Genomic DNA, 13,936 nt, shown 5'->3' with positions numbered 1-13,936 from the left:
GTTTTAATTTTATCATAGTTTCTAAAACTGTTGTATAATATATATATATATATATATAGATAGCATCTTTTTCCACATGAAATGAGTATATCATTTTATGAATACTAAACCAGATCTTCATTTCTACTCACTCTAAGCTGCATTATATCAATGAATACATAGATTTTACCCATTTTAAGTCCATCCAATTTTTTTTTTAATGTAGAAAGAAGTTATTGACATCTCAGGTTTAAATTGTCCAAATTTATGGACAATGTCTTAACTCCTGTGAAAAATTCATATTTTTCTGCAAATTTAATATCTTTTTTGCCTTACTTAAATCACAGAGGATAAGTCTATATGATAGTGTGGTGTTTTCTTTTTAACTCAAAGCACATTATTTATCTCAGATTTTGGATTCAATTTTGAAGAAATTTTAAGTTGATTTTCTCATGCCATGCAACCTTCTGATAGTCCATTTCAACTTCCATTTTATTTTTGCTTGAAAATTTCAAAGCCTAGGCACTTTCTTGCATACTTTTTTTTGTTTGTTTTTTGGTTTTGGGCAATGGGGTTAAGTAACTTGCCCAGGGTCACACAGCTAGTAAGTATTATGTGTCTGAGGCCAGATTTGAACTCAGGTCCTCCTGAGTCCAGGGCCAGTGCTCTATCCACTGAGCCATCTAGCTGCCTCATTTTCTTGCATACTTTAAAGGATGCAATTTGTCATGGTAGCAACTCTATGGTAGGATACCTATCCACTCTTATTTATTCTAAGTCTATAGTTCAACTGCTCATTCACTAGCAAAATGAATAAAGAGAATTCTATTTGCAGAGAATCTATATAATCAACCTCTGCTTTACCACTGCAGAGGGCCCATGCAAATATGTACTCATTAACCCAGGCTAGGAATTAACCTGTCATCATATACAGTTACTGAGATGATTGTTACCTACATAGGTCTTTTACCCAGTCTACACCTGAAACTCACGGATAAAAAATCTAGTGGAATATTAATGGAGAACCACCAACTTTTTCCATGGTATGCAGAGACACAACACCCACCATAGTTCAAAGTTGATGCACAGGACACAAAGGAACCCTAAAGTGTATTGAATTGAATTGAAGTTACATAATCAGACAATGGGTTGAACAGGGTAGAAATCAAAAGATCATATGTTTAAACTCATAAAGGCTTATATTTTTAGAACTATGATACTAGAGATAAATCCCAGCCTTGTTCCCATATCGGGATCAGAATAATTTATTCACATTCTACTTTAACAAAAGGGCTGAAATCAATATAATTACCAAAATTATTGAATTTTACCTTAAATTTGTTGCTTTTTTTCCTCAAAAGTATAATCATTGACAATTGATGGGCCTCCTGGACATGTGCACCTGTGCAGGCTTCTTAGTAGCAACTGCCTGTTTTCTGGGGGTGGTGGTGATGAAATAAAGAGGAGTGAGTTAGTTATACGAGTTTAATGCCACTTGTGTTTATCCCCTCCCTCAGGGCTCCCCAAGCCTTGCTGATGATAAGGATGAGAATGGTCTTTTAGGGTATCCTTGATAAGCTGCTTTGAAAATGAGTGGCCAGTTGGGAGCTATCCTTAAGTTTTTCTAAATCCTAATGATTCTGACCACAACCCCCCCAAAGCAGGAGAGAGAGAGAGAGACAGAGAAAAAGAGACAGACAGACAGACAGAGACACACACACACACAGAGACAAACAAACAGATATTGTCTACTACATGTCGTGTTGTGCTAAAAGCTTTACAAATATTAAATCTTGATACTCACCACAATTCTGGGAGATAGGTGCTATTTTATAGTTGAGTAAACTGAGGCAGATACAGGTAAAGTGATTTGTCCAGTGTCATACACTTAATTATGATGGATTTTAATTCATCCCTTATTCCAATGTCCTAATCATTGGGCCACCTAGCTGCCCTAGGTGGGATCAAAGTGATTCTTGAATTGCCAAAGAAACCCTAGTTTTCTCACTTACCACCCACATGATGTAAGCCAAGTCATTATACAGTAGCAGGCTTCAGTTTTCCCATCTGTGAAATGAAGGACTGTGCCTATTTCTCTAAGATTCCTTATAGCTCTAAAACTATAACCCCATCCCCCGACCTACAATAGCACAAAAGGACAGGAAGATAGGTTTTGCCATTAATTTTCAGTGCCAGCATTAATTAACACCTCATGCTGAAAGGTCATGGCCATAGATGTGTACCAGCAATAATGAAAGAAATTTTTAAAAAGCCTGCAGTCTAGTGATGACCAAAAGTACATGAGATCCTATCCTAAGCATCTAAATAAGACGTAAAGTGCCAAAGACTACCCAAGGTTCAAAATGTTCCAGAATTCGTAAATCAATTAGCAAGCTGTACAGACAGTTGATTCATTGGGTAATGTGGGTAGATGTGTTTATAGGACTTGGTTTATAGAGCGTTCATTTCTCAGCTGTGAATCATTAACTTACGTTAGTTAGCCAGACACTACACAATATTAGTCTCCATTAAACAATAAGAGATTCCCATAAAACAAACAGGACTACTAATTCAAGGAACCTTGTACATGCAAAACAGCAATATCATGTCTCCTAGAGAAAATAAATTCTTCATGCACAACTATGATTAATCAAGTTTGGTTGAATAAGGATATTGGGTTTTTTATAGGCAACTTACAAACAGGGGATCAAGATTCAAGCTCTAACACTTAGTAAGCTTGATCTGGGGCAAGGCACTTCACTATGAACCTCAGTTTCCCCATCTGTCAAATGAAGAGAATAATACATAAGACCTACTCTGAGGAAACCATAGAACACTAGAGAATTGAGAATAGTATTATTAAAAGTGCCAAATTGTCTGACATACTTAAATAATTACATAATGATGCATTTTCAGAGATTTAAAACTATGGGACAATGAATTTTTTGGTCATTGCAGCCCTCAAAGGCTTTTTCATTAGTCATGGAGGGGTTATAATTGCATTGCTTCATGCACAGTAATGAAATTATGGAACACTGAAGCACTTGAACAATTGTATATGTGTTTATGTATTTATGTATAAAAGCATACATGTTAATCAAGCACCTACCCTGTTCCAAGTACTGTACTAGGCAAGGGGATAACAATACAAAGAATGAGACAATCCCTGTTCTCAAAGTGCTTACATTTTATCAGAGGAAACAATATGTATATGCAGTAGAGAAAACAGATTCATTTGAAAGATAAAAGATGTGAACTGGCTTCTAAACCAAAGGACAATCAGCAGAGAGACGCACCCTCCTGGATAACCATTATTATCAGTATCAGACAGAATTGATTATTTATGAAGGCAGCATAACACAATGGATAGAGAACCTATTTCAGAGTCAGGAAGATCTGAGTTCAGGTCCTATCTCTGACAGTATATATTAGCTGATTTAATCTCCCAATCTTCCAGTGTCCCAGGCAACTCTCTTTTCTCTCTCTCTCTCTCTCTCTCTCTCTCTCTCTCTCTCTCTCTCTCTTATTCTCTCTCAGTCGCTCTCTGTCTCTAATTTATTTATTTTTAATATATTTTTTCTTTTCAAGTTTTGGGTTTCAAATTCTCTCCCTCCCTTCCACCCTTTCCCTACTCTCTAAGAAGGCAAGCAAAATGATATCGATTATATATGTGAAATAATGCAAAATATATTTCCATATCATGAAAAAGCATCCTCCTCCTCCTCATCATCATCATAATCAAGAAAGTGAGAAAGTTATACTCTCATTTGCACTCAGAGTTCATCACTTCTCTCCCTGGAAGTAGATAGCAGTTTTTCATCTTGAGTCCTTTGAAATTATCTTGTATAATAGTATTGATCAGAGTAGTCAAGTCTTTCAGAGCTAATCATCATTACAGGATTGCTGTTACTTTGCACAATGACCTCTAGGTTCTTCTTACTTTATTTTGCATCAGTTCACATAAGTCTTCCCATGTTTACTGAAATGACCCCCCATTTGTCATTTCTTATAGCACAACAGTACTCCATTATAATTATATGCTACAGCTTGCTCAGCTAGTCCCCATCATTTCCAATTCTTTACTACCACAAAAAGAACTGCTATAAATGTTTTTTTCAGATAAGCCTTTCTTTGATCTCTTTTTGGTACAGATTTAGTAGTGATATTTCTGGATCAAAGGTTATGCCCAATTTTATAGCTTTTTAGGCATAGTTCCAAATTGTTCTACAGAATAATTGGACTAGTTCATAACTCCATCAACAATTTACTAGTGTACCTATTCTTCCTTGACCCCTTCAATATTTGTCATTTCTAATGTGTGTAAGGTAGTAGTTATTTTAATTTGCATTTATATAATCAATAATGATTTAGAGCATTTTTTCATGACTACAGATAACTTTGATGTCTTCTGAAAACTGCCTGTTCATATCCTTTGACCATAAATGGAATGGCTCTTTAGGTATGTATATAAATACACACACACACATATATATATATGTGTATATATATATATATATATATATATATATATAATATATATACACATATATATGTGTATATATATATATATACACATATATATATATATACACATATATATATGTGTGTGTATAATTATATATATATTATATATATATATATATTATATATATATAATATTATATATATAATATAGTCTATTTTTGCTTTTGCTTATGCATTTTTACTCCGGCTGAAGCTTAATAGATTCTGGTCCAGCACTTTCTTTTAACTCTGTGTTTGTGCTTCTCTGTTTCAAGTGCATCTCTTGTAAGAAACATACTGTTGGATTCTGGTTTCTAATTCATTCTTCTATCTACTTCTTTTTTTATGGGTGAGCTCATCCCATTCACATTCACAGTTATTATTGCTGTATATTTCCCTCCATTCTATTTTATTCTGTTTGTCCTTCTCTCTCTCTTTTTATCCTGTCCCTTCTCAAAAGTCTTTTTTACCTCTGATCATTGCCTCACTTAATCCTCAATATCTGTTATTACCCTTCATATCTCTTATCCCCTTCCCTTATTTCCTTATTGAGTCAGATTTCTATACCCAACTGAATATGTATATGTGTATATATGTATGTGTGTGTGTGTGTGTATGTATTCTTCTCTTTTTGAACCAATTCCAACAAAAGTGAAGTTCAAGAATTGCCCTATTTCCCCCTGTGTTCTAAAAGTTCTTCCTTATATGACTCTTTTACGGGAAAATATTCCCCATTCTACCTCTCCTTTTCCCCTTTTTCTACTGTATTCTCTTTCTTACTCTTTTTTTTTTTGTAGATCATCCAAACATAATCAACTCATACTTATGTCCTCTGTCTAGATAGACTCCTTTTAACTGCCTTACTAATGATAAAGTTCTTAGGAGTTAAATGTGTCATCTTCCCATACAGGAATGTAAACAGTTTAAAAATATTAAGTTTCTTATGATTTCTCTTTCATCTTTCTTTTTCTGCTTCTCTTGAATCTTATGTTTGAATGATAAATTTCCTGTTCATCTCTGGTCTTTTCATCAGGAATGTTTGAAAGTATTGCATTTCAATAAATACACTTTTTTCCCCTGAAGGATTATACTCAGTTTTGCTAGGTGGGTTACTGTTATAATCCTAGCTCATTTGCCTTCTGGAATGCCATATTCCAAGCCCTCCACTTACTTAACATGAGAGCTGCTTAATCTTGTGTGATACTGACTGCAGATCCATGATATTTGAATTATTTCTTTCTGACTGCTTGCAATATTTTCTCTTTGACCTAGGAGCTCTAGAATTTGCCTATAATATTCCTGGAAGTGTTCATTTTGAGATCTCTTTCAGGAGATGATTGGTGGATTCTTTCAATTTCTAATTACTCTCTGAATCTAAAATATTGAGACAGTTTTCCATGATAATTTCTTGATTATAATGATGGCCTCTTTTTTTTTTTATCATGGATTTCAGGTAGTGCAATGATTTGTAAATTATGTCTCCTTGATCCACTTTCCATGTAAGTTGTTCTCCTGGGGATATATTTCACATTTTATCTTTTTTTTATTATTTTGACTTTGTTTTATTATTTCTTGGTGTCTGATGAAGTCATTAGCTTCCATATTTTCAATTCTAATTCATAAAAAATTATTTTACTCAATAAGCTTTTGTACTTTCTTTTCCATTTGGCCAATTCTGCTTTTTAAGGAGTTCTTTTTTTGTGTGAATTTTTGTGCCTCTTTTACCATTAGGCCACTTCAATTTTTAAAGTGTTATTTTCTTCAATATTTATGTCTATTTAAAAAAAAGCCTGTTATTTCTCTTTTCATAATTTTCTTGCATCACTTTCATTTTTTTTCCCATTTTTTCTCTATCACTTTTATCTCTTTCTTTAACTCTTTCCAGTAATTATTGCTATGCTTTGTTCCAATTTGCATTTTTTTAGAGGCAATTTATGTCTTGGTCTACCTTGTCAGTGTAGCTTTTTATGGCCAATTTTTTTTTTCTGTTTGCTCATTTTTCTAGTCTATTTCTTGACTTTGAACTTTATGTCAAAGTTGTACCCTACTTATCTGGCAGTGGGAGGCACTGTCTCAAGTTTCAGATGTTTTTGTCCTGCTGTTTTCAAAGCTAGTCCTGAGGTTCTGAAATTTTTCTGTACTTCCACAGTGGTGTGATCCAGGGACAGGTGTGATCATTGTTCTCCTTATCTGAATTCTTGTCCTTACCTAGGAAGTACACCTACTCTCCTAAAGTTTTAAATGATAGCACATCTCTTGGCCCTGGAACTGTAACACGGCCCCCTGTTTCTTTATGACTTCCCACAAGTACTCCTCTCTACCCTGGAACTATGATTCAGAACAGCATATGGTCAATAGAGCTACCAATTGGTATGAGCTGTGCCCTGCACCAGCAATGGATCACCCATAATTTCTTTCTGTCCACTTGTCTGATCCCCCTTACCATCTGTAGACTGAGAGCTCCTGAAACTACTACTGCTGCTAAGGCCTCCAAGGCTTTTTTCTCTTGCTTCCATTGTATGAGCTCTAGTCAAACCTTCACTCCAGTTTCATATACCTCTTCTGTTGACTTCCTAAGTTTTCTTAGACTGAAAAATGTCTCACTTTGATCTTTTCCTGGATGTGCCAGTCTAATATTTGGTTTATGACATATTTTAAGATTATTTGAAAGGGATTGGTGGGAGAGTTCAACTGTGTTGCTGCCTGTACTCTACTGTCTTGGCTTTACCCTTCCCAACTCTCTAAGACTATAAGTTGCATCTTATGCAGTCATCTATATTCATTGATAGGGAATATATTCACTGGGAATTCTCTAAATCAGTGAAATCCCCAATCACAGGATCATAGATTAAAGAGTTAGAGTGCATCCTAGGGAACATCTTGTCCCACTGTCTCAGTGCTTTAAAGTTTACAAATTATTTCACAAAAATTGTCTCTCTTTATCCTCACACAAACCCTGGGAAATAGGTGCTAACATTATCACCCTCATATTATAGATGAGGAAACTGAGACAGACAAAGCTTAAATGATTCAAGCTAAAGAACTAGGATTTAAAGTCCAATCATCTTACTACAAATATATTTTCCATTATATCATGCTTTCTTAAAAATTAAAAAAAAAGTGGAGTTTCAGAGAAAGGAAGGATTGGAGTCTTTCTATGCTTATTAGTATTAGCTAATCATATACAAGAAGAATTGTGATATTGTTTGAGGACTTTGATGTCTTATGTAATGTCCTCTGATGAGAGAATTGAATCTTGAATGAAAGTTTGCTCTGCGCTATGCTATCAAACAGCAATATTATAAATTTTGTTGTTGTCTTTATATTTTATATTCCTGTTACATATGTTTTGCTCCTTGGTATTCATAAAAACTAGCAAGTTGATAAACATCACTTGTTTGGCACACACTAGCCATTTTCCAGGCCATATACCAAGGAAACATCCAACACACAAAGCAATCGTGTCAGGTATTCTAATTCATAAAATGCAGTATGTGTCTCCCTCTTCAGTTTATAAAAATTGAGCAATGTCCTATGTGGTACTTTTACCACCAAATGCAGCCAACCAAGTGAGAAACCTTGTAATGTGCACGGCAAGGAGGTCCCTAAACAGCAGATATTTAGAATGATTCATAGTGAAGAATCTCAATATCAGGGTGGCCTAATTAAGATTTTTTTCTTTTTCCATTAAAATGATCTGCTATAACAAGAGCTATAGACCAAAGGTATACATGAAGAGGTGATTCCCTCCACTCTCCTCAGTGCAACATGAAAAATAATTTCTTAGCTGTCTGACAATAGTTGGTGTTTCCCCTTGTTGACATAATCTAAAAGACAAACCTGACAGAAAGTATCTCTCTCCTAGGCACCCTCAGCGAACACAACGAAAAGCTGTACTAAGAGGCAGCTAACTAAGCCAGTTATTTTTCAAAAACAAACCTACCATTGGACAGTTACATGCCCATTGTATTACTCAGAGATTTAAACTAAATTGAAATATCAATTTCCATGTGAAACTGGGAAGGCCCAGGAGCCTAACTTACAGAAAAGTTGGCGTTTTAAAATGAAAATATACTGTAATGCCATCATCTCTCTTCTCACTCCTCCCACAAATTATTCATTCAGAAAACTAGAGAATTGAATTTGCAGCTACTGGTACGTCCAAAATACTACAAAAGAGAGAATGCCTGGTGGGACTTTATCAGTTAATTATATAACACATGATGTCAGTTCATAGATAACATTCCATTGGCTGGAGTGTCTATTGCAAAGCTTTTTATATAACTTAACTATTCATTTATTGGTTCTGCTTTTGCAAGAGAACAGACCCCCAAAATTTCTTCAATTTCCTAGTCTCTTGGACCCTTTGAATGAAGTCAGATGGATTTAGAGCCTGACAGTAAAGTCAAAATTTGGACCTCATCTAAGAGACTGATATGATATTTTGAAGTCCCATGAATAAGGGTATTCAAATCACTGGGAATAGAAATCAAGGTTTTTGTTTGTTTTGTTTTCAAACCTTTTGTGCTTCTAAGTCCTAGATGATGTGAATATTTTGGAATTTTTTAAAGCCTCAAATGCATCTGAATACCACATCTCACTCCTTTTCTTAATTAACTCTGAAGAGCCTACTTTCTAAACTGTTTCCCCAAAGTGATGCTAAAAAAGCTAGGAATCAGCGCCTGCCAGCTATAAATCAACTTTTTTTTTTTTTGGTACAATGAGTCTTCATTTATCTCTGTTCTGCAGTGTTTAAGGATTGATGCATTCTAACTGTACTTCTAAGGACAGATTTTCATGTGAATGCAGCAGCTGACATTTAAACAACAAAAATCATTAATCTGAATCTAAACTTTATATTAACCATTCATAGTTTCACTTTTCTTTGTTTGGCTTTCCTTTTATTTCCACTTCTCAAGGTCATTTTCAACTATTTCCAAAGGCTTTTCTATTTATTCCTAGATTCTTCTGCAGACTCTTAGATGAAGGCCTAAATGATTATTTTTCAGTAAGATGAAAGTTAGATGAACCTTGACATATCACTCAGAGTATAATTCAGTAGTGCATTCATATCATCAGGATTTATCTACTTTAGAAACTAAACAGTTAACCTAATCATCTCTTTTTTATTGCTAATTTAGCAAAGCTTGCCCCCCCATACACTCTCACTTTTCAGAATTCACTGAGTATGACCTGCACCTTTTGTCCACTACACCATTACCAACAGCTAATCCCTCTTACTTATTAATAATTGGACAAAGCTGAACAACATGCCAACTCCTGAAAACGACACACCACTGAGGAGCCTATTCAGGTTTTTTCCTAAAAACCACATTGGTTTCCAAGTTTGGTTCCTTTGTGGTCTATCAATGGGGAGCAAGTGTGAGATTTTCTCATTGCTTAGGAATGTCATCAATTCTAACCTGCTCCTTGCATAACCATGTGAGGGAGTCAAATATACAGATGCATAGCCCTCATTTCCTCCACAGAGCCTCATTTCCCTCTTTAGAAGTCAATTTAGAATGTACAATTTTAGATAGTAAAATCAGCTTAGTGGCATTGACATAACAGCAATAATTAAATTCTAGAATTGTTTTTTCTTTCTTCCAGCACTTAACCTATTTAAGCAATAAAATACAAAATCAGAAATGGAGATAGCAGAATCCCTGGGATACTAGAGGTTTACCACAAAATCATGCCAAATTGATTACTTTATTCACATAAAATAATGTGATAAATAGACAGGAAACATGGCATTTGACTCCATGCAGAAAAAAAAGTAGTACTGTCATGAGTGAAAACTGTATCTAGTTATTTTTTCTATGTACCAATATCCTTTGAATTTATAATCACCTGTCTTTATGAAGATATCCCTTCCCTCTATCATACCTTGTTACAAAGAAGAGAAAAGAAGAATAAAAGCTATTCATCCAAACTAAAAAGAGAAGGAAAAGGGAAGAGATTGAGTATTTAGTAAGTGCCTACTAGGTGCCAGGTATTGGGCTAATCACTTTATAAACACTAGCTCATTTGAGCCTCACAACTATCTTGCAAGGTAGGTACTATTATCTTCACATTATACTTGAGGAAACTGAGGCACACAAAAGGTAAGTGTCTTGTCCAAGGTCATAGAGCTACTGTCTGAAGCCAGTTGAACTAAGTATCACATCAACCCAGTACGGCCAAGTCATGCGATATTCAATGTGCATTTGCCCTCATTTCCAGAAATAAGAAAAGTAAATTCACATTCTCAACTCTTCTACAGGGTCAACTTGGTTACTGTGACAGTTTTAGGGTTGTTGCTGTTGTTGTTGTTATTGTTCTTTCGATTTTCATTGTTGTAGTCATCCAGTATAATGCTTTTCTCATTCTACTTATTTTGCTCTGCGCCAGTTCATGTAAGTTACTTATGACCTATATACAGTGGAGGTAAATAAGAGAGGTGCCTTGATCTAGTGTACTTCCAATGGACCGCATATGATGGATCACTGCTGAAGAATTTGGCACTTTGCTATGATGAAATCAAACAATCCTATAGTCATTATGATGGCAACAGTGGAAAGGGATTACAAAAAGAATTGGCTAGTGAGCCTGGAAGACCTGACCTCTCAGGGGACTTTAAAGAAAACAAACTAACAAACAGCAACTTCCACTCTTTTTTCTTAAACCCTTGCAAATGGTTTGCTTGGATCTCTCCTCTCTCTCTCTCTCTCTCTCTCTCTCTCTCTCTCTCTCTCTCTCTCTCTCTCTCTCCTCTTTTCTCCTATCCTCTCCTCTCTATTTCAAGGCAATGACAACTGGTTCCCATGTGACAATGTGTACATGTAGTGCCTAGGGGATCCTGGGGTTTAGGCCCTTAGTAGCCTCTTCTCTTTGTGTTTCTTTTCCTGAAAACAGGTTCAAAGAGTGATCCTAAGATGGATGTTTCCATCCTTGGATGACACTGCAAGAGGTGGAACTCCTATTCCTAGGCCTATCAATTATAGCTGACTAGCAGACTATCAGCTAGAAGAGGTTTCTGCAACTACATTTACCTTGGAGAAGAAAATCATGAAAGAATATCAGGATCATATCCTGGACTGGCAAGCCAAAATTCATGGACATTGAGGGAGTTATTCAGACAGTGCAGAGAACTGAAGTGAAATACATATTCACTTGTCTTATTACATGTTTCATGTTTTAATGTTTTAAGGATCAACCAGTCTCTTAGAATACTGTAATAGGAATTATGGCTTACTGTCTCTTTCAATAAACACCTATGAGTCATTTGTGTCTTAAGCATTTTCATGTGTATAGAAAATAAACTGCTTTCCTATTCCTGTTCTACATTATATATGGTGAGCATCTTTCTATTCCCTTTTGAAAATAGCTTAGAATTCAGGTGTGGGGAACCTGCAGCCTCTCGGCCACGTGTGGCCTCAAGGCCATAGGTTTCCCACCGCTGGTAGATGAAAATCATACCTAAACTATAAGTAATTTTCCTTACAGTTCAAGGATGTGGAGTGGGGTTGGATGGATCCAACATTCTAGCTTCTGCTGAATCTAGAAATAATGGGAGAAGATCTTACCTCCTCTCTATAGAGAAAATGCTCCCTACATTATCTCAGAGCCAGAGGAATTTATTGGAACTGGGTGTCTCCCAGACCAGTGCCAGGCTATTGTTACATACATTTTCTATTCATACATGCATCTTTAAATTCTTCATAATCATTTCTTCTGACACAGTAATAATCCTTTGTATTCATTTACTACAATTTGTTCAGCCTTTCTGCAATTCATGGGCATCTTCTTTGGTTCCAGTTCTTTAATACCACAAAACCTGCTGCTATGGATATTTATTTTGTTGTACATGGGCATTTCTGTCTTTGGCCTCTTTGCAATATATGCTTAACAATGGGATCTCTGGGTCAAAAAGTATTGATATTTTAGTCACTTTTTAAAGCATATTTGTAAATTAGTTTCAATAGTGGTTGGGCCAATTCATATTATTATAACAGTAAGCATGTCTTTTTGCAATCTGTCCAACATTGGTTCTTCTCATGCTTGATCACGCTTCCAATGTTCCCAGTATGAGGTGAAATCTCAGTGTTATTCTTTTGCACTACACATGTTATCAGTAATTTAAAGAACTCTTTAATTCCTTAGTACTTTCCAATTACTTTTAAAATAACTGTATGTATTCATTCTAACAAAATAGAAACACAGATCGATATTTGAAGCCTGGTCTCTTTCTCTTGAGAGGCAACCTGCCATGCATAGAGAGCCAGTCCCACAGCCAGAAAGACCTGTTTAATTGTGGGCTCAATTGTGACCTCCAACACATAATTAGCTGTGTGACCGAGGCAAGCCACTTAAAACTCTCAGTTCTCCAGACAGTTCCTTCAAATTTTAAGTTCTAGAGAAGGTACTGACTTGCATTCGTATATGTTTCCTCTCCTTTCTCTTAAGTTATCAATTATATATTTAACATTACTTTTTCATGAGAAAAAAAAGAACTCTGTGTTGAACATCAGGAAGGAAAGAATTAGAGAAGTACATAGTTATAGAAAGGAATTAAATGCTAATGGTAGGCAAACATCACAAATGCTCTGAAATTTTGTGTATCCTACACCTATGGTGTGAACTTCTGACCTTCCTTCTTCTTAAAGATAGTCTTGGCTGCCTCTTACAACTATTCAACAGGAGGTAAGATCCTCTCATTTTCCAGATAAGAAGACGGAGGCTTATAGAGAATATGTAAGTTGTCCAAGGTCAGAGAGGTAAAAAGTGAAAATACATTCCACAGAGTCATAAGTCTTACAAAACAGACTATGCAGAACATTAAAATCACTGATATTATCTGGATGGACTCATGAGATTATAGATGTAGAAATAAAAAGGACCTTAAAAGTCATCTAATCATTCCTCATTTCTAGCCAAACTGCACCTGGACTCCTCCATCAATCCCCTAGGAACCTCTGCATCCTGGAAGATCTCTTCAGTTCAAGAATTCGTGCCTTAAAAATACCCTTTGTATCCTTTCCCTCTGATTTGGTGGCTCTGCCCAGAAATTCTACTTAAGGAGTTTGACCAGGCCCAGCCATTCATCTGCCCTTTAAGGTTTCCCAAGCTTCCTGAAGTATAGACTGTCTTTATTTCTATGTACGTGTGTGTGTGTGTGTGTGTGTGTGTGTATTTCTAGGACTACCCCAATATTTGTTACATAGTGAACCTTAATAAATACTTATTGAATGACTGACAGAATTAATCCAACACTATCATTTTCCAGGATAGGAAACTGGGATTAGATGACTTTCTCATGATCATATTGGTAGAATGAGTAGAGCCAGACTTTGAACCCAAGTATCCTGACTCCAAAGATGGCACTCTTTCCTCTGTACCACATTTCCTTCAACATGTCATCTGTACACCAGTAGTACTGTTACTTGACACAAAAGAAGCGCAACAGTTAGAG

The sequence above is a fragment of the Phascolarctos cinereus genome, unplaced genomic scaffold (genome assembly GCF_003287225.1).
Source record: "Phascolarctos cinereus isolate Bilbo 61053 unplaced genomic scaffold, phaCin_HiC Scaffold_7;HRSCAF=346, whole genome shotgun sequence".
NCBI lineage: Eukaryota > Metazoa > Chordata > Mammalia > Diprotodontia > Phascolarctidae > Phascolarctos > Phascolarctos cinereus.
This window is presented reverse-complemented; position numbering follows the sequence as displayed.